We start from the raw sequence: 27,700 nt of genomic DNA, 5'->3' as shown, positions 1-27,700 counted from the left end.
GCCGCCGAACAGAATTCTTGTCGGCCTCACGTGCTCCACTGCGCGTGATGGGTGAAGCTGGAACCCCTATGTCAGCCGACATGTCGAAGCTGGTCGGCATGATGGACATCGGCTTGAGAAGCGACGGTGCAGCGATGCCAGCACAAGGTGGCCCGCCGTGGTGACGACGCATACTGGTCTTCACTAGGGGGGCGCAGGCAAGGTAGCTTCCCTGCCCACATATAGACAGTGCAAGCTAGAAATAATAATAATGATTGAAAAAAGATACATAATTAATTTATGCGAAGTGAATAATCTGGTAAATATGGCCTGGGCGTTCGAGGTTGGATTGATGGCATGACCGCGAGATGCAGTGACTCCTCGACGTAGTTCGGTGCTCGCCGGACTACGGGTGACGCCGGCCGGCCAGGAGCTGGCCATGTTTGAATCGTCTAGACCATCATGTCGATAGCAGGTCAGCGGACAAAATTGTGGACCAGCCGCAGAAAAATCTATACAAGAAAAATCATGCAAACCGGCAGAAAAATATATTGTGTGGAACTAATATATACGGTACAAGTAATTGGAAAAATAGAACCTGGTATTCTTGTTCGAGTAGCGAGGAGTTGAAATCCGAGTTGAAAAAGCCTAAACTGATCGGACTAGTACTGCCCTTTCCGGGGATCAATGAGACCTCAAACGATGTGATGATTGATTAGTAATTTTGAGTGGAGTCCTATACGTGAACTCCCCATGGATTTGTACTAGTAGTCCAAAGCGTTTTGGTTCTTCACGCGCCCCAGCGTCGTTTTGTCTCTTGAAAGGCTGATTTGACCCCCACGTGAAGTAGTAGCCAGGGAGGAATTCAACAAAACTGCACCATCTAACTAGCGGCAGTGTTGCTATCTTAATAATAAAATAACAATAAAAGAAAAGGAGAGGATCATCCCTATGCGTGCACTGCCCGAGGAGGGCGGCTTCTGGCCCACCGTGGCCGTTTGGGACTCGGGATCACACGAGGCCAGCGCTTAGCCGGCGATGACAACGCTCTTGTCCTCGGTTGTGCTGATCCCTTGACGCTTAGCGGCTGCCTGACGCATAAATTCGTTGATCCGATTTACGATCGAAGTCGATCCCGGACAAGCCTGCGGAATAAAATTGCAATCCAACAACAATAATCTCAAAGAATTCGATTCGTGTAAGACGAATCTGATTGAAAAAATAGCACCTGATCATCCCACCGATCCGCGGCAAACGTCGAGCAGGCTCTCAATGAAAGCACCAATGTCGGTTCTATATCCGGCGTATCTCGTAGTAGGGGTCCTAAGCTAGGCGTCTTAGAGCGATGGTAACATGGACACAGGGTTTTACCCAGGTTCGGGCTCTCTCGAAGAGATAATACCCTACATCCTACTTTTGATTGTATTGATATGGGTATAGTACAAAGTACATGTTTCTACCACAAGATGATAGTAATGAGATTGTCTACTGACTAGCCTGGCCTCGGTTTATATATGCACCGTAGACCTAGGGTTTAGAGGAATCCTTGTCTTGGGCGCCAAGTCTTGTGGGATCTTCCTTGTATGTGGCGTGGGCTGCCCGAAGTGGCCCATGATTGAACCGCCATGGGGGTCCTCTGCCCGATCCAGCTGGTCGGGAGATGACATGGTGAGTCCCCCCTCGTCCAGGACACCGTCAATCATGCTCATATGATTCGCCTTCGTTACTTTGATAATTTGATATGTGGGTGGACCGGTGCTTGGGTACTGCCCTTCCTTGGACAAGCATCCCACTTATGATTAACCCCTCTCGCAAGCATCCGCAACTACGAAAGAAGAATTAAGGTAAACCTAACCATAGCATGAAACATATGGATCCAAATCAGCCCCTTACGAAGCAATGCATAAACTAGGGTTTAAGCTTCTGTCACTCTAGCAGCCCATCATCTACTTATTACTTCCCAATGCCTTCCCCTAGGCCCAAACAATGGTGAAGTTTCATGTAGTCTACGTTCACATAACACCACTAGAGGAAAGACAACATACATCTCATCAAAATATCGAACGAATACCAAATTCACATGACTACTTATAACAATACTTCTCCCATGTCCTCAGGAACAAACGTAACTACTCACAAATCATATTCATGTTCATAATCAGAGGGGTATTAATGTGCATAAAGGATCTGAACATATAATCTTCCACCGAATAAACCAACTAGCATCAACTACAAGGAGTAATCAACACTACTAGCAACCCACAGGTACCAATCTGAGTTTTTGAGACAAAGATCGGATACAAGAGATGAACTAGGGTTTGAGAGGAGATGGTGCTGGTGAAGATGTTGATGGAGATTGACCCCCTCCCGATGAGAGGATCGATGGTGATGACGATGGTGACGATTTCCCCCTTGCGGAGGGATGTTCCCCGGTAGAACAGCACAACTTGAGCCCTAGATTGGTTCCGCCAAGGTTCCGCCTCAAGACGGCGACGCTTCATCTTGAAAACTTCCTTATGATTTTTTCCAGGGCAAAAGACACCTTATACCAGATGATGGGCATCGGGGGGCTTCCAGGTGGCCCACGAGGCAGGGGGGCGCGCCCTCCACCCTCGTGGATGATAACCCACAAGTATAGGGGATCAATTTTAGCCTCTTTCGATAAGTAAGAGTATCGAACCCAACGAGGAGCTAAAGGTAGAACAAATATTCCCTCAAGTTCTATCGACCACCGATACAACTCTACGCACGCTTGACGTTCGCTTTACCTAAAACAAGTACGAAACTAGAAATACTTTGTAGGTATTGTTGGATAGGTTTGCAAGATAATAAAGAGCACATAAATAAAAGATAGGGGCTGTTTAGATAAAGACAGAACTAAGTTAGTTTTAGTAGAGAGCTTTTTGTCACAAGAAAGTTATTTGTCCCTAGGCAATCGATAACTAGACCCATAATCACTATTGCAATTTTATTTGAGGGAGAGTCATAAGCTAACATACTTTCTCTTCTTGGATCATATGCAGTTATGATTGGAACTCTAGCAAGCATTCGCAACTACTAAAGATCATTAAGGTAAAACCCAACCATAGCATTAAAGTATCAAGTCCTCTTTATTCCCATACGCCATGACCCACTTATCCGTGTTTGTGTTTCAGTCACTCACGCAACGCAGACAATAAGCAAACCATGAACATATTGCAAACCCTACAGCGGGGATCCCTCACGCTTGCGCGACACGGAGAGCACCATAGGACAGCACCAATAATAAAACATGCAACTCAAACCAATCACGATCATCAATTAACCCATAGGACAAAACGGATCTACTCAAACATCATAGGATAGCCATACATCATTGGGAAATAATATATAGCGTTGAGCACCATGTTTAAGTAGAGATTACAGCAGGTAAAAGAGGGGTTACACCGCTGCATAGAGGGGGGAAGAGTTGGTGATGACGGTGGTGAAGTTGTTGGTGTAGATTGCGGTGACGATGATGGCCCCGGTGGCACTCCGGCGCCACCGGAAGCGAGGGGGAGAGAGCCCCCCTCCTTCTCCTTCTTCCTTGGCCTTCTCCCTAGGTGGGAGAAGGGTTCTCCCTCTGGTCCTTGGTCTCCATGGCGTGGGAGGGGCGAGAGCCCCTCCGAGATTGGATCTGTCTCTCTCTGTTTCTGCGTTCCAGATTCTGCCCTTTCACCGTTTCTTATATTCCCGGAGATCAGTAACTCCAATTGGGATGAATTTTGGACATGATCTCTATCCGGATATTAGATTTCTTGCGGCGAAAGAAGGGCAACAACCGCCTTACGGGGTGTCCAGAAGGGTCAGGGGCGCGCCCCCTGCCTCGTGGCCCCCCCAGGCATCGTCTCGCGTTGATTCCACTTCCCAAAATTCACATATATTCCAAAAAAAATCACCGTCAGTTTTTATCCCGTTTGGACTCCGTTTGATATGGATTTTCTATGAAACAAAAAACATGCAACAAACAGGAACTGGCACTAGGCACTGGATCAATATGTTAGTCCCAAAAATAGTATAAAAAGTTGCCAAAAGTATATGAAAGTTGTATAATATTGGCATGGAACAATAAAAAATTATAGATACGACGGAGACGTATCAGCATCCCCAAGCTTAATTCCTGCTCGTCCTCGAGTAGGTAAATGATAAAAAAGATAATTTTTGATATGGAATGCTACCTAGCATAATCTTGATCATGTAATCTAATCATGGCATGAATATTAAGACACGAGTGATTCAAAGCAATAGTCTATCATTTGACATTAAGACAGTAATACTTCAAGCATACTAATAAAGCAATCATGTCTTTTCAAAATAACATGGTCAAAGAAAGTTATCCCTACAAAATCATATGATCTGGCTATGCTCCATCTTCACCACACAAAGTATTTAAATCATGCACAACCCCGGTTTTAGCCAAGCAATTGTTTCATACTTTAGTATTCTCAAACTTTTTCAACTTTCACGCAATACATGTGCGTGAGCCATGGATATAGCACTATAGGTGGAATAGAATATGATGGTGGAGGTTGTGTGGAGAAGATAAAAAAGGAAGAAAGTCCCACACCGACGTGGCTAATCAATGGGCTATGGAGATGCCCATCAATTGATGTCAATGTGAGGAGTAGGGATTGCCATGCAACAGATGAACTAAGAGCTATAAGTGTATGAAAGCTCAAACTGGAAACTAAGTGGGTGTGCATCCAACTTGCTTGCTCATGAAGACCTCGGGCATTTGAGGAAGTCCATCATCGGAATATACAAGCCAAGTTCTATAATGAAAATTCCCACTAGTATATGAAAGTGATATCTGAAGAGACTCTCTATATGAAGAACATGGTGCTACTTTGAAGCACAAGTGTGGTAAAAGGATAGTAGCATTGCCCCTTCTCTCTTTTTCTCTCATTATTTTATTTTTTTTTATTTTTTTGGTGGGCTTCTTCGGCCTCTTTTTTTGGCTTCTTTGGCCTCTTTTATTTTTCATAAAGTCCGGAGACTCATCCCAACTTGTGAGGGAATCATTGCTTCCATCATCTTTCCTCACATGGGACAATGCTCTAATAATGATGATCATCACACTTTATTTACTTACAACTCAATATTACAACTCGATATCTAGAACAAAGATATGACTCTATATGAATGCCTCTGGCAGTGTACCAGGATGTGCAATGATCTAGCATAGCAAAGATATCAAAAAATGGACAAGCCATGAAAACATCATGCTAGCTATCTTACGATCATGCAAAGCAATATGACAATGAATGCTCAAGTCATGTGTATGATGATGATGGAAGTTGCATGGCAATATATCTCGGAATGGCTATGGAAATGCCATGATATGTAGGTATGGTGGCTGTTTTGAGGAAGATATAAGGAGGCTTATGTGTGATAGAGTGTATCGTATCATGGGGTTTGGATGCACCGGCGAAGTTTGCACCAACTCTCGAGGTGAGAAAGCGCAATCCACGGTACCGAAGAGGCTAGCAATGATGGAAGGGTGAGAGTGCGTATAATCCATGGACTCAACATTAGTCATAAAGAACTCACATACTTATTGCAAAAATTTATTATCCATCGAAACAAAGTACTACACGCATGCTCCTAGGGGAAGGGTTGGTAGGAGTTAACCATCGCGCGATCCCGACCTCCACACAAAGGATGACAATCAAAAAATAAATCATGCGCCGACTTCATCACATAACGGTTCACCATATGTGCATGCTTCGGGAATCACAAACCTCAGCACAAGTATTTCTACTAATACACAATTACTCACTAGCAGGACTCTAATATCACCACCTTTATATCGCAAAACTATTTCAAGGAATCAAACATATCATATTCAGTGATCTACTTCTACAAGTTCTATGTAGGATTTTATGACTAACCATGTGAATGACCAATTCTTGTCATCTCTCTAAATAGATATAAATGAATCAAGAGAGTTTAATTCTTTCTACAAAATATATGCCCACGCTCTAACAAATATAAGTGAAGCAAAAGAGCATTCTACAAATGGCGGTTTTCTATGTGAAGAGAAACAGGCAATCCAAACTTCAAATGATATAAGTGAAGCACATGAAGCATTCTATAAAGCCATACTCAAAAGATATAAGTGTAGTGCAAAGAGCATTCTACAAATCAACCAAGGACTATCTCATACCAGCATGGTGCATAAAAGAAAAGTTAAAACTAGATGCAAAAGACGCTCCAAGATTTGCACATATCGCATGAACGAAACGAGTCCGAAAACATACCGATACTTGTTGAAGAAAGATGGGATGCCTTCCGGGGCATCCCCAAGCTTAGACGCTTGAGTCTCCTTGAATATTTACTTGGGGTGCCTTGGGCATCCCCAAGCTTGAGCTCTTGCCTCTCCTCCTTCTCCTCACATCGAGACCTCCTCGATCTTCGAACACTTCATCCACACAAAACTTCAACAGAAAGCTCGGTAAGATCCGTTAGTATAATAAAGAAAATTACTACTATAAGTACTGTTGAAAACCAATTCATATTTTGTTTTTGCATTTTAGCTACTGTAATATAACTTTTCCATGGCTTAATCCACTGATAGAAATTGATAGTTTCATCAAAACAAGCAAACTATGCATCAAAAACAGAATCTGTCTTAAACAGGACAGTCTGTAGTAATCTGAACATTCACCATACTTCTGTTACTCAAAAGATTCTGCCAAAATTAGTAAAAATAAAAAATTTGTATATAAAGATAGTGCAAAAAGTTTCAGAACAATTTGACGTTCCAGTAAAAAATGTAAAATCACGCACTACAGCCAAAGTTTCTGTCCTGCACCGCACAAACCAACAAGCATTGTAAACATCCTAAAGGCAAACCTTGGCACATTTTTTTATTATACAATGGAATTGTACAAGGGGATAATTATTTTTTTTGAAAAGTTTCTGTAATCAAGATTCACAAAGTTTCCGTGAGCATGAACAAAGTTCAAGGCTAGCTCCCACTTTAACAATGCTCGTCTTTCTCACTTTCGCTTTTCTTTTTTGAAAAGTTTTGGGTTCCCTCTTTATTTTTTTGTTTTTAAACTATATAAAAGCACTCAACAGAAATAAACAACTCTCTAAAACTTCCGGGTTGTCTCCCTGGCAGCGCTTTCTTTAAAGCCATTAAGCTAGGCATAAAGTGCTCAAATAATGGATCCACCCGGATCCCAAGGTATATCAAAGCCAATTTTTATTAACAATGATTTGGAATTTAGTAGTGAGCACAAAGTAACATATATCATGCAACAACGAAGTCTAACTCTCTTCCTATGCATCGGCATGTCATAAAAGAACAATTCATGCACACATAGTAAAGGCCAATGCATAGTATAAACAGTTTCTTGCAATTTTATCTTATTGGAAACATGGAGAGGCGGAGATGTAGTTCCTCTCTCATAATAATTGCAAGTAGGAGCAGCAAGCACATGCATATTATATTCATCAAAATCATCATGTGTAGTAGTAAAACGCAACCCATCAATATAATCCTTAATAAGGGAAAACTTCTCCGATATAGTGTAGTCGGGAGAATTCAAAAAGATAATAGGACTATCATGCGTGGGTGCAATAGCAACAATTTCATGTTTAACATAAGGAACTATAGCAAGTTCATCTCCATGAGCATAATTCATATTGGCATCTTGGCCACAAGCATAGCAAGCATCATCAAAAAGGGATATTTCAAAAGAATCAAAGGGATCATAGCAATTATCATTGCAATCATCCTTCGGTAAGCACGAAGGGAAATTAAACAATGTACGAGTTGAAGAGTTACTCTCATTAGAAGGTGGGCACGGGTAGCTAATCCGCTCTTCCTCATTTTGTTCTTCGCTCTCCTCCTCATCTTTTTCATCCAATGAGCTCACAGTTTCATCAATTTCTTCTTCCATAGACTCCTGCAAAATATTAGTCTCTTCTTGGACAGCGGAGACTCTTTGAATAAAATCATCAATATAGGAATTGAATTCATAATTCTCATAGCAATATTTAAGGATAGCTAAATATTCAGGTCTATAAACTGAATCATCAAAATCTTCAAACTCTTTAAACAAAGATTCAATTTCATAAGCACCCATAAAAGCAACGAATTCTTCTATTTGTTCCACATCATAGTAATCAGGTAGAGAAAATTGTTCTATACGCTCTCAAAAGGAAACACTAAAATAATGGGATTGCATGGGATGGGAGGATATACATTTTCCTAATTAATGATGGGGCCCTTTTTTTCCCAACAAACGCATTAAGTGCTTGGCTTGATTTTAGCATCAGGAGGATAGCTACCATGTATGTGGCGGTGGAGGGGTAAAAGAGGGATTAAGTGAGATTACAATAAATACACCTTACATTGTGAAATTTTTGTAAAACAAAATGCACCTTAGATAAAGGAACGGAGGGAGTATACCATTAGCATAAGAAGCCAAGGTTTTATCATCATTAAATTTGCATGAAAAGGGAAGGTGTGGAGCCTTCAACCTAGAGAAACAAGTATAATCATATCTCAAGCATAGTTTTCGAGCATACCAATGTAACATAGAAATTTGATCCCATAATAGTTTCCCTTTTTGAGACAAGCGATAATCCCTAAAGTATTCACGTTGATCCAACGTGTCTCCCATTACAAAGGTGAATGGGGTTTTCTCAGGATTATCAAAGTAGTACATACTATCTTTCACATAATGAGCATCGAGGGTTTTAGGAGGTTCCCCATCTCCATGAGTAGCAAGTAAACCTAATTTTTTTGGTATTTCGTGTTCCATATCCAAAACTAAAGATAGAGAACAACTTAGAACAGAAAATAAAAACTACTTAGTGATAAAGCAAACAAGCACACACGAGAATATTCACCCCACGCTATAACTCCCCGGCAACGGCGCCAGAAAAAGGTCTTGATAACCCACAAGTATAGGGGATCAATTGTAGCCTCTTTCGATAAGTAAGAGTGTCGAACCCAACAAGGAGCTAAAGGTAGAACAAATATTCCCTCAAGTTCTATCGACCACCGATACAACTCTACGCACGCTTGATGTTCGCTTTACCTAAAACAAGTACGAAACTAGAAATACTTTGTAGGTGTAGTTGGATAGGTTTGCAAGATAATAAAGAGCACGTAAATAAAAGCTAGGGGCTGTTTAGATAAATACACAACTAAGTTAGTTTTAGTAGAGAGCTTTTTGTCACGAGAAAGTTATTTGTCCCTAGGCAATCGATAACTAGACGGGTAATCACTATTGCAATTTTATTTGAGGGAGAGGCATATACTTTCTCTTCTTGGATCATATCCACTTCTGATTGGAACTCTAGCAAGCATCCGCAACTACTAAAGATCATTAAGGTAAAACCCAACCATAGCATTAAAGTATCAAGTCCTCTTTATTCCCATACGCCATGACCCACTTATCCGTGTTTGTGTTTCAGTCACTCACGCAACACAGACAATAAGCAAACCATGAACATATTGCAAACCCTACAGTGGGGATCCCTCACGCTTGCGCGACACGGAGAGCACCATAGGACAGCACCAATAATAAAACATGCAACTCAAACCAATCACGATCATCAATTAACCCATAGGACAAAACGGATCTACTCAAACATCATAGGATAGCCATACATCATTGAGAAATAATATATAGCGTTGAGCACCATGTTTAAGCAGAGATTACAGCGGGTAAAAGAGGGGTTACACCGATGCATAGAGGGGGGAAGAGTTGGTGATGACGGCGGTGAAGTTGTTGGTGTAGATTGCGGTGACGATGATGGCCCCGGTGGCACTACGGCGCCACCGGAAGCGAGGGGGAGAGAACCCCCCTCCTTCTCCTTCTTCCTTGGCCTTCTCCCTAGGTGGGAGAAGGGTTCTCCCTCTAGTCCTTGGTCTCCATGGCGTGGGGTGGGCGAGAGCCCCTCTGAGATTGGATATGTCTCTCTGTCTCTCTCTGTTTCTGCGTTCCAGATTCTGCCCTTTCACCGTTTCTTATATTCCCGGAGATCCGTAACTCCGATTGGGCTGAATTTTGGACACAATCTCTATCCGGATATTAGCTTTCTTGCGGCGAAAGAAGGGCAACAACTGCCTTACGGGGTGTCCACGAGGGTCAGGGGCGCGCCCCCTGCCTCGTGGCCCCCTCGGGCATCGTCTCGCGTTGATTCCACTTCCCAAAATTCACATATATTCCGAAAAAATCTTCGTCAGTTTTTATCCCATTGGACTCTGTTTGTTATGGATTTTCTGCGAAACAAAAAACATGCAACAAACAGGAACTGGCACTAGGCCCTGGATCAATATGTTAGTCCCAAAAATAGTATAAAAAGTTGCCAAAAGTATATGAAAGTTGTATAATATTGGCATGGAACAATCAAAAATTATAGATACGACGGAGACGTATCAGTGGACAGTGGGTGGCCTCCCTCTGGTGCTTTCTTCGCCCAATATTTTTATTATATTCCAAAACTGACTTTCGTGGAGTTTCAGGACTTTTGGAGTTGTGCAGAATAGGTCTCTAATATTTGCTCCTTTTCCAGCCCAGAATTCCAGCTGCCGGCATTCTCCCTCTTCATGTAAACCTTGTAAAATAATTGTGACATAATGTGAAGTAATATCCCATAATGCAATAAATATCGATATAAAAGCATGATGCAAAATGGACGTATCTACTCCCCCAAGCTAGACCTCGCTTGTCCTCAAGCGGAAGCCGATATCAAAAAATATGTCCACATGTTTAGAGATAGAGGTGTCGATAAAATAAAATACGGACATGAGGGCATCATGATCATTCTTAGAATAGCAACATATATATATATATATATATATATATATATATATTGTCATATGATTTCTTATGCTGAAGTAACAATATATTCACAATGTAATGTATGAATCAGAAACTTCATTGAAAAATTAGCAAACAATAATCTCAGTCATTGAAGCAATTGCAATTTATCATAACATCGGAAAGTGTCAATATAAGAGCTTTTCAGAAAGTCCACATACTCAACTATCATTTAGTCTTTCACAATTGCTAACACTCATGCAATACTTATGGGTATGAAGTTTTAATCGGACATAGAGAAAGATAGGGGCTTATAGTTTTGCCTCCCAACCTTTTACCTCAATGGTAACGTCAACAATAATGCTTTATGAAAACCCACATCCAATTGGATATATATATATCAGGATCTTTCCAACACATAGTGCTTGCCAAAGGATAAAGTGTAAAAAGGAAAGGTGAAGATCACCATGACTCTTGTATAAGGTATAAGACAAAAATAAAACATAGGCCCTTCGCAGAGGGAAGCAGAGGTTGTCATGTGCTTTTATGGTTGGATGCACAAAATCTTAATGCAAAAGAACGTCACTTTATATTGCCACTTGTGATAGGGACCTTTATTATGCAGTCTATCGCTTTTATTTCTTCCATATCACAAGCTCGTATAAAGCTTATTTTCTCCACACTAATAGATCATACATATTTAGAGAGCAATTTTTATTGCTTGCAACAATGACAACTTACTTGAAGGATCTTACTCAATCCATAGGTAGATATGGTGGACTCTCATGGCAAAACTGGGTTTAAGGATATTTGGAAGCAGAAGTAGTATCTCTACTTGGTGCAAAGAATTTGGCTAGCATGAGGGGGAAAGGCAAGCTCAACATGTTGGATGATCCATGACAATATAATTTATTTCGGATATAAGAAAACATAACCCATTACGTTGTCTTCCTTGTCCAACGTCAACTTTTTAGCATGTCATATTTTAATGAGTGCTCACAATCATAAAAGATGCCCAAGATAGTATATTTATATGTGAAAACCTCTCTTTCTTTATTACTTCCTATTAATTGCAACGATGACCAAAACTATGTTTGTCAACTCTCAACATCTTTTATTCATCATACTCTTTATATGTGAAGTCATTACTCTCCATAAGATCAATATGATCTCTTTATTTCTTTTTATTATTTATTTTTTCTTTTATTCCCTCAAGATCATAGCAAGATAACCAAGCCCTCGACTCAAGACTAATCTTTATTATATATAGCTCACGGACTCGATTACATAGATAAGGATCAACACAAAAACTCAAAGCTAGTTCATACTAAACTTTATTCTACTAGATCAAGATATAACCAAAAGGATCGAACTAAGAAAAATGGTAAAGATAGAAGTGTGATGATGATACGATACCGGGGCACCTCCCCCAAGCTTGGCAGTTGCCAAAGGGAGTGCCCATACCCATGTATTTATGTCTCTTTCTTCGGAGGTGGTGATGATGGAGTTGTTGATGATGTAGGCTTCTTCCTTAATTTGCGCTTGAGGATAGAATTTTGCTACCTTAGGTCATCGATCTCCTGCTCAAGGCTTAATATCTTTTTTGCATAGTTCCTATTTGTTCTTCTGCAAGAGGCGAAAAGGGATAAACTCGATCTTAGGTTTCTTTGCTCTATCAAGGAGGCTTGACTTTTTGAACTCCACATGCATGTCCCCTGGTTGAGGTAATGGGACTTCATCTTCATCTGAGCTCGTCTCCTCCTTTCCCCTAGGATCATAGTCTTCTTCTTCCTCCATGGTCCAACCACAATGCTCCAAGTTCCCGTAGACCTTAGGGTCTGCAAGGTAATCAGCCACATAGCTTTCTCCCTCCGAATCCTAGGACAACATATTGCTCTAATCTGCGACAGAAACAACTCAAAACAAAAACAGAGGATTTTGTCGTGGTACGGTGGTCAAAACCTTCGGGAGATCATATAATGAATTTTTACCGACCAAAAGAAATATCGTGCAAGAAAACGGAGTCCGGAGGGCACACGAGGTGCCCACGAGGCAGGGGGCGCGCCCAGGTGGGTAGGGCGCGCCCTCCACCCTCGTGGATGCCTCGTGTCCCTTTCGGACTACTTCTTATTTTCCTATTTTTTTAATATTCCAAAACGGAGAAAAATTGATATTAGAACTGTTTTGGAGTCGGTTTACTTACCGTAGCACATACCTATTCCTTTTCGGAGTCTGAAATGTTCTGGAAAGTGTCCCTTATGTACTCCTCCGGGGTTACGGTGTCAATAACATTGGTTTCAACATTTATGGGATTACCTGAGATATAATGTTTGATTCTTTGACCGTTCACCACCTTCGGATTTGTGCCTTCGAAGTTGTTGATTTTTATGGCACCAGAACGATAGACCTCCTCTATAACGTAAGGACCTTCACATTTAGAGAGGAGTTTTCCTACAAAAAATCTTAAACGAGAGTTGTATAACAAAACATAATCACCTACATTAAAATCACGCTTTTGTATCCTTTTGTCATGCCATCTTTTAACTTTTTCTTCAAACAGTTTGGCATTCTCATAGGCCTGGGTTCTCCACTCATCAAGTGAGCTAATGTCAAATAGTCTCTTCTCACCGACAAGTTTGAAATCATAACTGAGCTCTTTAATGGCCCAATATGCCTTATATTCTAGTTCGAGAGGTAAGTGACATGCTTTTCCATAAACCATTTTATACGGAGACATACCCATAGGATTTTTATATGCAGTTCTATAGGCCCATAATGTATCATCAAGTTTCTTGGACCAATTCTTTCTAGATCTATTAATAGTCTTTTGCAAAATTAACTTAATCTCTCTATTACTCAGTTCTACTTGACCACCAGATTGTGGGTGGTATGGAGATGCAATTCTATGATTAACATCATACTTAGCAAGCATTTTACGAAAAGCACCATGAATAAAATGAGAACCACCATCAGTCATTAATTATCTAGGGACTCCAAACCTCGGAAAAATATCTTCTTTAAGCATCTTAATAGAGGTGTTATGATCAGCACTACTAGGTGGAATAGCTTTTACCCACTTAGTAACGTAATCAACAACAACTAAAATATGTGTATACCCATTAGAGGAAGGAAACGGTCCCATATAATCAAAGCCCCTAACATCAAATGGTTCAATAACAAGTGAATAGTTCATAGGCATTTCTTGGCGTCTACTAATATTACCAATTCTTTGACATTCATCGCAAGACAAGACAAACTTATGGGCATCTTTGAAAAGAGTAGGCCAAGAAAAACCGGATTGTAATACCTTATGTGCAGTTCTATCTCCAGCATGGTGTCCTCCATATGCCTCGGAGTGACACTTGCGTAGGATCTGTTCCTGTTCATGCTCAGGTACACAACGTCTAATAACACCATCTACTCCTTTATAAAGGTGTGGATCATCCCATAAGTAATGTCTTAAATCATAGAAAAACTTTTTCTTTTGCTGGTATGTGAAACTAGGTGGTATAAATTTAGCAACAATGTAATTAACATAATCAGCATACCATGGAGCAGTACGAGAAGCATTTATGACAGCTAATTTTTCATCAGGAAAACTATCATCAATAGGGAGTGGGTCATCAAGAAAATTTTCTAACCTAGACAAGTTTTCTGCAACGGGGTTCTCAGCTCCCTTCCTATCAATAATATGCAAATCAAATTCTTGTAGCAAGAGAACCCATCTAATAAGTCTAGGTTTAGCATCTTTCTTTTCCATAAGGTATTTAATAGTAGCATGATCAGTGTGAACAGTTACTTTAGAATCAACAATATAAGGTCTGAACTTATCACAAGCAAATACAACTGCTAAAAATTCTTTTTCAGTAGTAGCATAATTTCTCTGGGCACTGTCTAGAGTTTTACTAGCATATTGGATAACATTTAATTTCTTATCAACTCTTTGTCCTATAACAGCACCTACAGCATAATCACTAGCATCGCACATAATTTCAAAGGGTAAATTCCAATCAGGTGGCTGAACAATAGGTGCAGAAATCAAGGCTTTCTTAATTATTTCAAATGCTTCTACACAATCATCATCAAAGACAAAAGGAACATCTTTTTGTAAGAGATTAGTCAGAGGCCTAGAAATTTTTGAGAAGTCTTTAATGAACCTCCTATAAAAACCGGCATGACCAAGGAAACTTCTTATACCTTTAATGTCCTTAGGACACGACATCTTTTTAATAGCATCAACTTTAGCTTTATCAACTTCAATACCTCTTTCAGAAATTTTATGCCCCAAGACAATACCTTCATTAACCATAAAGTGGCACTTCTCCCAATTCATGACCAAGAAGTTCCATACACGGAGAAATCATCCATGAAAACCTCAACAATCTTTTCACAAAAGTCAGAGAATATAGCAGTCATACATCTTTGAAAGGTAGCAGGTGCATTACATAAACCAAAAGGCATACGTCTATAAGCAAAGATACCGAAAGGCCAAGTAAAAGTGGTCTTTCCTGATCCTCTTTTGACACAGGTATTTGAGAGAAACCAGAATAACCGTCTAGAAAGCAAAAATGTGTATGTTTGGATAATCTTTCTAGCATTTGATCAATAAAAGTTAAAGGGTAATGATCTTTTCTAGTAGCTTTATTTAATTTGCGGAAGTCAATTACCATTCTATAACCTGAAACAATTCTTTGTGGGATCAATTCATCTTTATCATTAGGAACAACAGTAATACCTCCCTTCTTAGGGACACAATGGACAGGACTTACCCACTGACTATCAGCAACAGGATAAATTATACCTGCCTCCAGAAGCTTTAGTATTTCATTTCTTACCACTTCTTTCATCTTAGGATTTAATCGTCATTGGTGATCGACAAACGGTTTAGCGTCTTTCTCCAATTTTATCTTGTGCTGGCATAGAGTGGGACTAATGCCCTTAAGATCATCAATAGTATATCCAATAGCAGCACGGTGCTTCTTCAGAGTTTTCAATAATTTCTCTTCTTCCTGCTCTGAAAGGTTAGCACTAATAATAACAGGATATATCTTCTTTTCATCAAGATAAGCATATTTAAGAGTATCAGGTAATGGTTTAAGCTCAAACACGGGATCACCATTGGGTGGAGGAGGATCCCCTAGGATTTCAACAGGCAAGTTGTGCTTCAATAAAGGTCCCTGTTTAAAGAATACTTCATCTATCTCCCTTCTTTCATTCATAAACATATCATTTTCATGGTCTAGCAAATATTGTTCTAAAGGATCATTAGGAGGCACGGCAATAGAAGCAAGACCAATAATTTCATCTTTACTAGGCAATTCTTTATCATGGTGTTGTCTACGAAATTTAGCAAAATTAAACTCGTGAGACATATCCCCTAAACCAACAGTAACAATATCCTTTTCGCAATCTATCCTAGCATTAGCAGTATTCAAGAAGGGTCTACCAAATATAATGGGACAAAAGTCATCTTGTGGGGAACCAAGAATAAGAAAATCAGTAGGATATTTAACTTTCCCACATAAGACTTCAACATCACTAACAATCCCAATTTGTGAAATAGTATCTCTATTGGCAAGCTTAATAGTAACATCAATACCTTCTATTTCAGCAGGTGTAATATCATGCATAATTTCTTTATATAAAGAATGAGGTATTGCACTCGCGCTAGCACCCATATCACATTAGCCATGATAACAATGATCTCCTATTTTAATAGAAACAACAGGCATGCCAACAACAGGTCTATGTTTACCTTTAGTATCGGGTCTAGCAATTCTAGCAGCTTCATTATAGAAGTAAATAACATGCCCATCAATATTATCAACTAAGAGATATTTAACCATAGCAATACTAGGTTCAACTTTAATTTGCTCAGAGGGTGTAGGTGTTCTAGCATTACTCTTACGAACCACAGTTGAAGCTTTAGCATGATCCTTTATTCTAACAGGGAAAGGTGGTTTCTCAATATGAGCGGTAGGAACAATAGGATCAACATTATAAGTGATAGTATTTTATTCAAATTTAATAGGTTCAACTACTTTTACTTCAATGGGAGGATGATATTTAAACCACTTCTCCTTAGGGAGATCAACATGAGTAGCAAATGATTCACAGAAAGAATCTACTATCTTAGAGTCAAGTCCATATTTAGTGCTAAATTCACGAAAAGCACCGGTATCCATAAAAGATTTAACACAATCAAACTTAGGTGTTATACCTAACTCCTTACCTTCGTCGAGTTCCCAATCTTCAGAGTTGCGTTTAATTCTTTCCAATAAATCCCATCTGAATTCAATAGTCTTCATCATAAAAGAACCAGTACAAGAAGTATCGAGCATGGAGCGATTATTGAGAGAAAGCCGAGCATAAAAAATTTGAATAATAATTTCTCTTGAGAGCTCATGATTGGAGCATGAATATAACATTGACTTAAGCCTCCCCCAAGCTTGAGCGATACTTTCTCCTTCGCGAGGCCAAAAATTATATATATAATTACGATCACGATGAACCAGATGCATAGGATAAAACTTCTGATGAAATTCCAATTTCAATCGGTTGTAGTTCCATGATCCAATATCGTCACATAGCCTAAACCATGTCAATGCCTTTACCTTCAAAGATAAAGGGAAGAACTTTTTATTGATAACATCCTCGGGCATACCTGCAAGCTTAAATAATCCACAAACTTCATCCACATAGTCTAGGTGCATATCGGGATGTAATGTTCCATCTCCTGTAAAAGGATTAGCTAGCAGTTTCTCTATCATACCCGAAGGAATTCAAAGTAAACATTTTTCAGTAGGTTCAGTAGGTTTAGGAGCAACTCTTTGCTCTACTGGTAGGGGTGAAGATACCCCGAACAAGCCCCTCAAAGGATTATTTTCCATAGTAACAAGTGACATTAAATTTCAGCACACTATATAAATTTTTTCTTACCAAATTCCACCTACCAAAGGCGCTTTACTCCCCGGCAATGGCGCCAGAAAAGAGTCTTGATAACCCACAAGTATAGGGGATCTATCATAGTCCTTTTGATAAGTAAGAGTGTCGAACCCAACGAGGAGCAGAAGGAAATGACAAGCAGTTTCAGCAAGGTATTCTCTGCAAGCACTGAAATTATCGGTAACAGATAGTTTTTTGATAAGGTAATTCGTAACGGGTAACAAGTAACAAGTGTAACAAAGGTGCAGCAAGGTGGCCCAATCCTTTTTGTAGCAAAGGACAAGCCTGGAAAAACTCTAGTATAAAGGAAAGTGCTCCCGAGGACACATGGGAATTATCATCAAGCTAGTTTTCATCATGCTTATATGATTCGCGTTCGTTACTTTGATAATTTGATATGTGCGTGGACCGGTGCTTGGGTACTGCCCTTCCTTGGACAAGCATCCCACTTATGATTAACCCCTCTCGCAAGCATCCGCAACTACAAAAGAAGAATTAAGGTAAACCTAACCATAGCATGAAACATATGGATCCAAATCAGCCCCTTACGAAGCAACGCATAAACTAGGGTTTAAGCTTCTGTCACTCTAGAAACCCATCATCTACTTATTACTTCCCAATGCCTTCCCCTAGGCCCAAACAATGGTGAAGTGTCATGTAGTCTACGTTCACATAACACCACTAGAGGAAGACAACATACATCTCATCAAAATATCGAACGAATACCAAATTTACATGACTACTTATAATAAGACTTTTCCCATGTCCCCAGGAACAAACGTAACTACTCACAAATCATATTCATGTTTATAATCATAGGGGTATTAATGTGCATAAAAGATCTAAACATATAATCTTCCACCGAATAAACCAACTAGCATCAAATACAAGGAGTAATCAACACTACTAGCAACCCACATGTACCAATCTAAGGTTTTGAGACAAAAATCGGATACAAGAGATGAACTAGGGTTTGAGAGGAGATGGTGCTGGTGAAGATGTTGATGGAGATTGACCCCCTCCCGATGAGAGGATCGATGGTGATGATGATGGTGACGATTTCCCCCTCCCGGAGGGATGTTTCCCTGGCAGAACAGCTCCGCTGGAGCCCTAGATTGGTTCCGCCAAGGTTTCGCCTCGAGATGGCGGCGCTTCGTCCCGAAAACTTCCTTATGACTTTTTCCAGGGCAAAAGACACCTTATACCAGAAGATGGGCATCAGGGGGCTTCCAGGTGGCCCACGAGGCAGGGGGGGCGCCTCCACCCTCGTGGACAGTGGGTGGCCCCCCTCTGGTGCTTTCTTCGCCCAATATTTTTAATATATTTCAAAACTGACTTTCGTGGAGTTTCAGGACTTTTGGAGTTGTGCAGAATAGGTCTCTAATATTTTCTTCTTTTCCAGCCCAGAATTCCAGCTGCTGGCATTCTCCCTCTTCATGTAAACATTGTAAAATAAGAGAGAAAAGGCATAAGTATTGTGATATAATGTGAAGTAATAGCCCATAATGCAATAAATATCGATATAAAAGCATGATGCAAAATGGACGTATCAATGCTATCCAGAAATTCTATATCATTTCCAATCAACAATATGTCATCTACATATAATATTATAAATGCTACAGAGCTCCCACTCACTTTCTTGTAAATACAAGCTTCACCGAAAGTCTGTCTAAAACCATATGCTTTGATCACCTTATCAAAGCGTATATTCCAACTCCGAGATGCTTGCACCAGTCCATAGATGGATCGTTGGAGCTTGCACACTTTGTTAGTACCTTTAGGATCGACAAAACCTTCTGGTTGCATCATATACAACTCTTCTTTAAGAAATCCATTAAGGAATGATGTTTTGACGTCCATTTGCCAGATTTCATAATCATAAAATACGATAATTGCTAACATGATTCGGACGGACTTAAGCATCACTACGGGTGAGAAAGTCTCATTGTAGTCAACCCCTTGAACTGTCGAAAACCTTTTGTGACAAGTTGAGCTTTGTAGACAGTAACATTATCATCAGCGTCAGTCTTCTTCTTGAAGAACCATTTATTTTCTATGGCTTGCCGATCATCGTGCAAGTCCACCAAAGTCCATACTTTGTTCTCATACATGGACCCTATCTCAGATTTCATGGCCTCAAGCCATCTGTCGGAATCTGGGCTCATCATTGCTTCTTCATAGTTCGTAGGTTCGTCATGGTCTAGTAACATGACTTCCAGGACAGGATTACTGTACCACTCTGGTGCGGAACGTGCTTTGTTCGACCTACGAGGTCCAGTAGTAACTTGATCCGAAGTTTCATGATCATCATCATTAGCTTCCTCTCTAGTTGGTGTAGGCGTCATGGGAACAGATTTCTCTGATGTGCTACTTTCCAAATTGAGAGAAGGTACAATTACCTCATCAAGTTCAACGTTCCTCCCACTCACTTCTTTCAAGCGAAACTCCTTCTCTAGAAATGTTCCATTCTTGGCAACAAAGATCTTGCCTTAGGATCTGTGGTAGAAGGTGTACCCAATTGTTTCCTTAGGGTACCCTATGAAGACACACTTATCTGATTTGGGTTCTAGCTTATCATGTTGAAGCCTTTTGACATAAGTGCCGCAACCCCAAACTTTAAGAAATGACAGCTTAGGTTTCTTGCCAAACCACGGCTCATACGGTGTCGTATCAACGGATTTAGACGGTGCCCTATTTAACGTGAATGCAGCTGTCCCTAATGCATAACCCCAAAACGATAGTGGTAAATCGGTAAGAGACATCATAGATCGCACCATATCTAATAAAGTACGGTTACGACGTTCAGACACACCATTACACTATGGTGTTCCAGGCGGCGTGAGTTGTGAAACTATTCCACATTGTTTTAAATGAAGGCCAAACTCATAACTTAAATATTTGCCTCCACGATCAGATCGTAGAAACTTTATTTTCTTATTACGATGATTGTCCACTTCACTCTGAAATTCTTTAAACTTTTCAAATGTTTCAGACTTGTGTTTCATTAAGTAGATATACCCATATCTACTCAAATCATCTGTGCAGTTCAGAAAATAACGATACCCATCGCGTGCCTCAACACTCATTGGACCGCATACATCGGTATGTATTATTTCCAATAAGTCATTGGCTCGCTCCATTGTTCCGGAGAACGGAGTTTTAGTCATCTTTCCCATGAGGCATGGTTCGCAAGTATCAAATGATTCATAATCAAGTGATTCCAAAAGCTCATTTGCATGGAGTTTCGTCATGCGCTTTACACCAATATGACCTACATGGCAGTGCCACAAATATGTTGCACTATCATTATCAACTTTGCATCTTTTGGCATCAATATTATGAATATGTGTATCACTACAATCGAGATTCAACAAAAATAGACCACTCTTCAAGGGTGCATGACCATAAAAGATATTACTCATATAAATAGAACAATCATTATTCTCTGATTTAAATGAATAACCGTCTCGCACTAAACAAGATCCAGATATAATGTTCATGCTCAACGCTGGCACCAAATAACAATTATTCAGGTCTAAAACTAATCCCGAAGGTAGATGTAGAGGTAGCGTGCCGACGGCGATCACATCGACCTTGGAACCATTCCTGGCGCGCATCGTCACCTCGTCCTTAGCCAATCTTCGTTTAATCCGTAGCTCTTGTTTCGAGTTACAAATATGAGCAACTGAACCAGTATCAAATACCCAGGCGCTACTACGAGCATTAGTAAGGTACACATCAATAACATGTATATCAAATATACCTTTGTTCACTTTGCCATCCTTCTTATCCGCCAAATACTTGGGGCAGTTATGCTTCTAGTGACCAGTCCCTTTGCAGTAGAAGCACTCAGTTTCAGGCTTGGGTCCAGCTTTGGGCTTCTTCCCGGGAGTGGAAACTTGCTTGCCATTCTTCTTAAGGTTCCCCTTCTTTCCCTTGCCCTTTTTCTTGAAACTAGTGGTCTTGTTAACCATCAACACTTGATGCTCCTTCTTGATACCCAGACATTTTGAGTATGTGTTCACTGACAGAACCATTCTCCTCCATCTTGCAGATATAGAACTTGTTGGCGACTTCATATCTCTAAACACGGGCATTTGCTTGAAATATTAACTTCAACTCCTGGAACATCTCATATGCTCCATGACGTTCAAAACATCTTTGAAGTCCCGATTCTAAGTCGTAAAGCATGGCACACTGAACTATCGAGTAGTCATCAGATCGAGCTTGCCAGACAATCAAAACATCAGCATATGCTCCTGCGGCAGGTCTTTCACCTAGCGGTGCATCAAGGACATAATTCTTCTATGCAGCAATGAGGATAATCCTCAAGTTACGGACCAAGTCCGTGTAGTTGCTAACATCATCTTTCAACTTAGCTTTTTATAGGAACGCATTAAAATTCAGGGGAATGGTAGCACGGGCCATTGATCTACCACATAGATATGCAAATACTATCAGGGCTAAGTTCATGATAAATTAAGTTCAATTAATCAAATTACTTCAGAACTCCCATGTAAATAGACATCCCTCAAGTCATCTAAGTGATACGTGATCCAAATCAACTAAACCATCTCTGATCATCACGTGAGAGGAGTAGTTATCAATGGTGAACATCTCTATATTGATCATATCTACTATATGATTCGGGTTCGACCTTTCGGTCTCCAGTGTTCCGAGGCCATGTCTGTACATGCTAGGCTCGTCAAGTTTAACCCAAGTATTCTGCATGTGCAAAACTGTCTTGCACCCGTTGTATGTGAACGTAGAGTCTATCACACCTAATCATCAATTTTAATGTAGAAGAAAATTTTGAAATATTGTTTGGAATACCAAAAATGTTCTTGTTTTTTTCAAATGTTTTTTACAATTTTAAAAAATGATCTGCAATTTCAAAATTATTCCTATTTTTTAATATTATTGTTCATAAATTAAAAAAAAATGTTTGTGTTTCAAAAGAAGTTGATATTTTTTAAAGTATGTTGCTTGAAATTGTTGTAAAAATCGTCAATTGTTGGGTATTTATTTACAATGTTGGAAAAGTGTTCAAGTTTCTTAGATATTTCATGCATTATTTAAAATTCCAAAATTCTGACAAATTTTAAGAAATGATTAGGATATAAAAAAATGTTCATGTTGATAGATAATGCAAAATTGTAAATAACAGAAGCATTTAAATTAGGAAAAACTACATGCTCACGGATGCACCCGTCTGGCCTAGTTTGGCACACTTCTCTCAAATTGTGGTTTTCTTGGACTATGCATATATGACCCAACTTCTTGCAACAACTTAGCACAGACATATGAGGCATCCATGTCACACCGTATGCAAGTTGCGATACGTCCGACCATTTATCGGCATTTTGACCGAGAAAACTCTAGAAATTGCAAAATGTTGAAACCCTGGTACCTTGAATTTGTCATACAAGGTCATGGAACAAAATTGGGGCCATTTCAAGGATGTCGAAAAACAATATGCTCTCAGGTGGAGCTTTCTGGCCTACCCGAACACCCTTTATTGAACATGGTGTTTTTGTGGACATCCTTGAAATGACCCCAACTCTTTCCACCAGGTGGGCACTAGGGCACGCCCATGGTAGGCATCCGTACCAGGCTTGAATGACTTCTGACACCGTATGCAAGTTGCGACACGTCCAGCCATTTATCGGCCTTTTTGACCAAGAAAACTCTAGAAAATTGAAAACTTGTCGAAAATCCAAACAACTTGGCACGGGGCCTTGAATTGGTCATCCTAGGCCATGGAAAAAATGAAGTCATTTGACGTATGTCAAAAAACACATGCTCTCAAACAGAGCCTTCTGGCCTACCCGAATAGCCTATGTTGAACATGGTAAAAAATTTACATCCTTGAAATGACCCCAACTTTTACCATCATATGGGTATGACCATGGTACGTATGCATACCAGGTTTGAAGGACTTCCGACACATTATACACATCGCGACACGTACGACCATTTATCGATATTTTTCATCAAGAAAACTCCAGAAAATGCAAAACTTGTCGAAAATACAAACAAATTGGCATGGTGCCTTGAGTTGGACATACAAGGCCATAAAAAAAGGGGTCATCTGACGGATGTTGAGAAACAATGTGCTCTCAAATAGAGCCTTCTAGCCTACCCGAATACCCTACATTGTACATGGTGTATTATTGGATATTTTTGAAATGACCCAAACTTTTGCCAGCAGGTTCATTCCAAATTTGAAGGAAAAGGTATTTAAAATCATAATTCCAACATGTACTTTAAACTGTTATTATTCGTTTTTAACATAACTAGTAAATACAAAAAGATAAAATTGAAAACAGTAAATGCTTTTTAAAAGCATTTAATAAATATTTGAATAAAAAGAATTTAAAATCATAATTTAAAACAGTTACTTAAAACTGTAATTTTGGTGATTTATTCCATATTTTCACGCGCGACAATTGGCTGGCCCAGTCGAGCGGCCTCCGGTGCGTGGCACTGTCTATTTGACGCTACTCCCCAACATATGGAATTTCTAATTGACGCTCATTGCCTCAAGTTGTCGACTAAACGCATAGAATGATCGAAGTGAGTAACATTGTGGGCCGGCCCATTTACCATCCTTAGCATAGGTTTCTCTGTAATGGTTTCTACCACTAAACCTTCTAGAAGGTTCCCAGCCAGTTCTTTTATTTTGGGAACCTTCTAGGAGGTTCTTAAACCATTTTTTCCTTCTTTCGTTTCTTGTTCTTATTACTGTTTCTTTATTTTTCCTTTTCTTCCGTCTCCTTTTTACTGTTTGTTTTTTAAAATTTACTTTTCCTTATGTCAAAAAATGTTTATGTTTTTTAGAAATTGTTCAAAACTTTAAAAATGTTTTCATTTTCAAATTTTGTTCACAAATTCAATTTTTTTGTTTTTTCAAAAAATATTTGGGACTTAAAAAAATGTCCATGCTTTCAAAATTGTTCTTGTTTTCAATTTTTGTTCACAAATTCGAAAAATGTTCGCCTTTTTCAAATTTAGTGTAGTTCAAAATTTTGTTCACAGACCCCCTAAACCTGGGCCACTGCCTAGAAATGTGCTCATTGATGACCATAGTAGCAACCACTAAATCCTCACACCTTGTTTAATTCCTAGTAAATATGTGCACAAATTCAAAACATCTACTGTTAAATGGAAAGCTACAACAGAACTAGTTTTCACCTGACCTGATTCTTTGTTGCTCGAATCATAAAAACTATTCTAGTTTAGTTTAGAGCAATACGTCAACAGTTGATAGGAACTGCAATTGCATTATCTTTTGCAGACAGAATAAAAGGACGATTGCTAGACTGGGCTAAGCGATTCAAGATAATTATAGGGTTAACAGAGGGCCTTGTTTACCTGCATAAAGGCTCCATGTTCTGGCTGTCCACAGAGACTTGAAACCACATAATATCCTCTTGGATTATAACATGAACCTGAAGCTTACTGATTTTGGATCAGCTAGAACACTGAGTTCAGATGTAGCAGAAGAGCGCACGAGTAGGGTCGCAGGAACCAGGTATCATCTGCCTGCTATATGAATAATCACAAATTCCCATCATTTGTGTTCAAATGTTCTAATCTTACAGTTTTGACATCCTTTGTTTCACTTTTTCAGTGGTTAGAAAGCTCTAGATTATGCATCTCGAGGAGTTTACTCGCTGAAGACAGATGTATTCAGCTTTGGCGTCTTGGTTCTGGTGATTATTAGTGGACGAAAGAATACCATTCTCGACAAGCAAGGGGATACTGTTGGTGATCTTGTCCGAGATGTGAATGAAAACATTTTTCACTGCTCAATACTAGTAGAAAATAGACTCACTACAGTTTCTAAATAAAGAAGGGAGTTTTAATCTTTACCATTGATTTAGATTTACATTGCATTTCTTTAAAGTCAAATGTATTCTTTCAGCCCTGGCATATGTGGAAGGACCAAAGGTTGCATGAGCTTGTGGATCCGTTGTTAGGAGACGGATATGAAGTCGCTGAGATAACCAAATGCGCTCAGGTGGCACTGCTTTGTGCTCAGGAAGATCCAGAAGACCGGCCTGCCATGACAGATGTTGCTGCAATGTTGAACTCTGGAAGCATAAGCTTACCAATGGAGCCTAAGCAGCCCGCTGCGCTGATCCATGGGTGTGCCGACAGAGACACGACATCGACATACATGGGACAATCAAGCAGGACAATAGACATAAGCATAACGAGTTCAGCTCCAATGTCGACTAGAGTTTGAATCATTCTAGACCCGGAGGTTTGATATGATGGCAAACATTCAGTAGCATATATAATTAAAAAAATGTGAGCGAGCATTATGGGCTTTTTACGGCTCAGGTGGCGTACATAGTCGAGATATCAAAGATCAGTTTTGTGGAGTGAAATAAACATGTGTGTGTGGTTGGTACCAGCTACCAGACTGATTTCCCATCGGCTACATTGTAATTCAAACGTATAATGTTTCATGTTTTTCTGCTGCTACTCTAGCCAGTTCTTAGTGACTTTAGCCAGGTTTGCTCATGTTTGGGAACAGTTATTCGCATGTCCTTTTATATTGACATGAGAACGACTGTTTGCAAACCAAAACTGATACTTAGCCGGCACATTCAACTTGAGAAATGAGAAATCCTCAAACTTCAACTTGACAAGCAGCAACCACAGAGCTCAGAGTTAAGATAAGGATCTGTAGATGCACACACTACGAACACATCAGGATCTCGAAATAAGTGTTGTTCAAGATAAAGTTCTGAACTCTGAACTACAGTATTACAGTGGACACATCAGGATCTCCAAATAAGCGCTGTTCAAGATAAAAAAGAAGTTCTGAATGCACCATGCTGGTTAAGATGTTTAACTCTGAACTGAAGGCCTGAAAGTTAACAAAGCGTAAGGGAAACAATGCTACAAGCAGGCATTCTTCTGATTTTGGCACACCGCCAAGTGAACCCAATGCTACAAGCAGGCATTCTTCTGCAGGTCATTTGTGCTTTCCGAGGAGTTACAATCCAAGAATAGATTTCTTATGTACTCTTTTTAGAAAGGGAAAGGAGATTTCTTATATACTGGCAGGAGGGATTTATGATTTGTGCTTTATGAGTAGTTAGTTATGTTTAATCTTGCTCTTCTGGGCTTTAGCCTTTATGCTTTGGAAAACTCATTTGTGCTTTCTCTCAGGCGTTGGAAAGCAATTTGAATCCGAGTCTCTTACCGCCAGTTTTAGCTATGCATGCCTGGGTCGACTCGGATTGAAAAACCAAAGTGCGCGTTTTAGCTACGCCTGGGCCGACTTCGACTCGGATTCAAATTGCTTCCCGCGTCCCTGTTTTCTTGCTCGCCGTGTTTCCCCAAATCCCGATCCATCTGACCTCGCCCTCCGATCAGCCCCCCTCGATCCATCTTCCTCTCTCTCCCAACGCCGGATCGTTGCTCCTCGATCAACTCCGCGGCCGCGACCATGGCCGGCACCACGGTGCTCCCGCCGTCTCTGCTCCCGCGCCGTAGCGTCGCCGCCGCCGCCGACCTGCACTCCTGCTCCTCCCGCGTGCGCGTGAACCCCGCCTTGATGGCGAACCCCGCGGATGCCAAGAAGCCAAAGCGCCCCGGATCCGTGCGCGGCGAGCAACCGCCGCCGGCGAAGCGCGTACGCGGTGCCTGCTCCGGGGGCGAGCTCCATGTCGCCGTCCCCGCCAACATCAAGAACGGCAGCAAGCTTCCGTCTCCCAGCAGCGGCAAGGATCCGCTCCACTCCTCCGCAATCAAGAACCAGGTCGCCGAATCTCCGGAGAGCGCGACGCAACTGAAGCCGCAGATGAGCATGCGCGAACTGATCGAGAAAGCTCGCCTCACCATGGCTCGCCTCGACAAGGCTCGCTCTGCCTCCAAAGAAGAGGCCAACCGTCGGCAGGAGATCGAGCGCAGCAGAGCAGAGGCCCGGCGAAAGGTGGAGCAGATGGCGG

The 27,700-nt window shown here is 40.4% G+C and overlaps 1 pseudogene; it reads left to right on the top strand.

Annotated features, from left to right (window-relative positions):
* The window catches only part of LOC123120519 (putative cysteine-rich receptor-like protein kinase 20), a 53,227-nt pseudogene extending 27,220 nt beyond the window's left edge, over positions 1–26,007 (top strand).
* Positions 26,008–27,700: the final 1,693 nt, after the last annotated feature.

This window comes from Triticum aestivum, chromosome 5D, assembly GCF_018294505.1.
Source record: "Triticum aestivum cultivar Chinese Spring chromosome 5D, IWGSC CS RefSeq v2.1, whole genome shotgun sequence".
NCBI classification, from domain to species: Eukaryota; Viridiplantae; Streptophyta; class Magnoliopsida; order Poales; family Poaceae; genus Triticum; species Triticum aestivum.
This window is presented reverse-complemented; position numbering and strand designations above follow the sequence as displayed.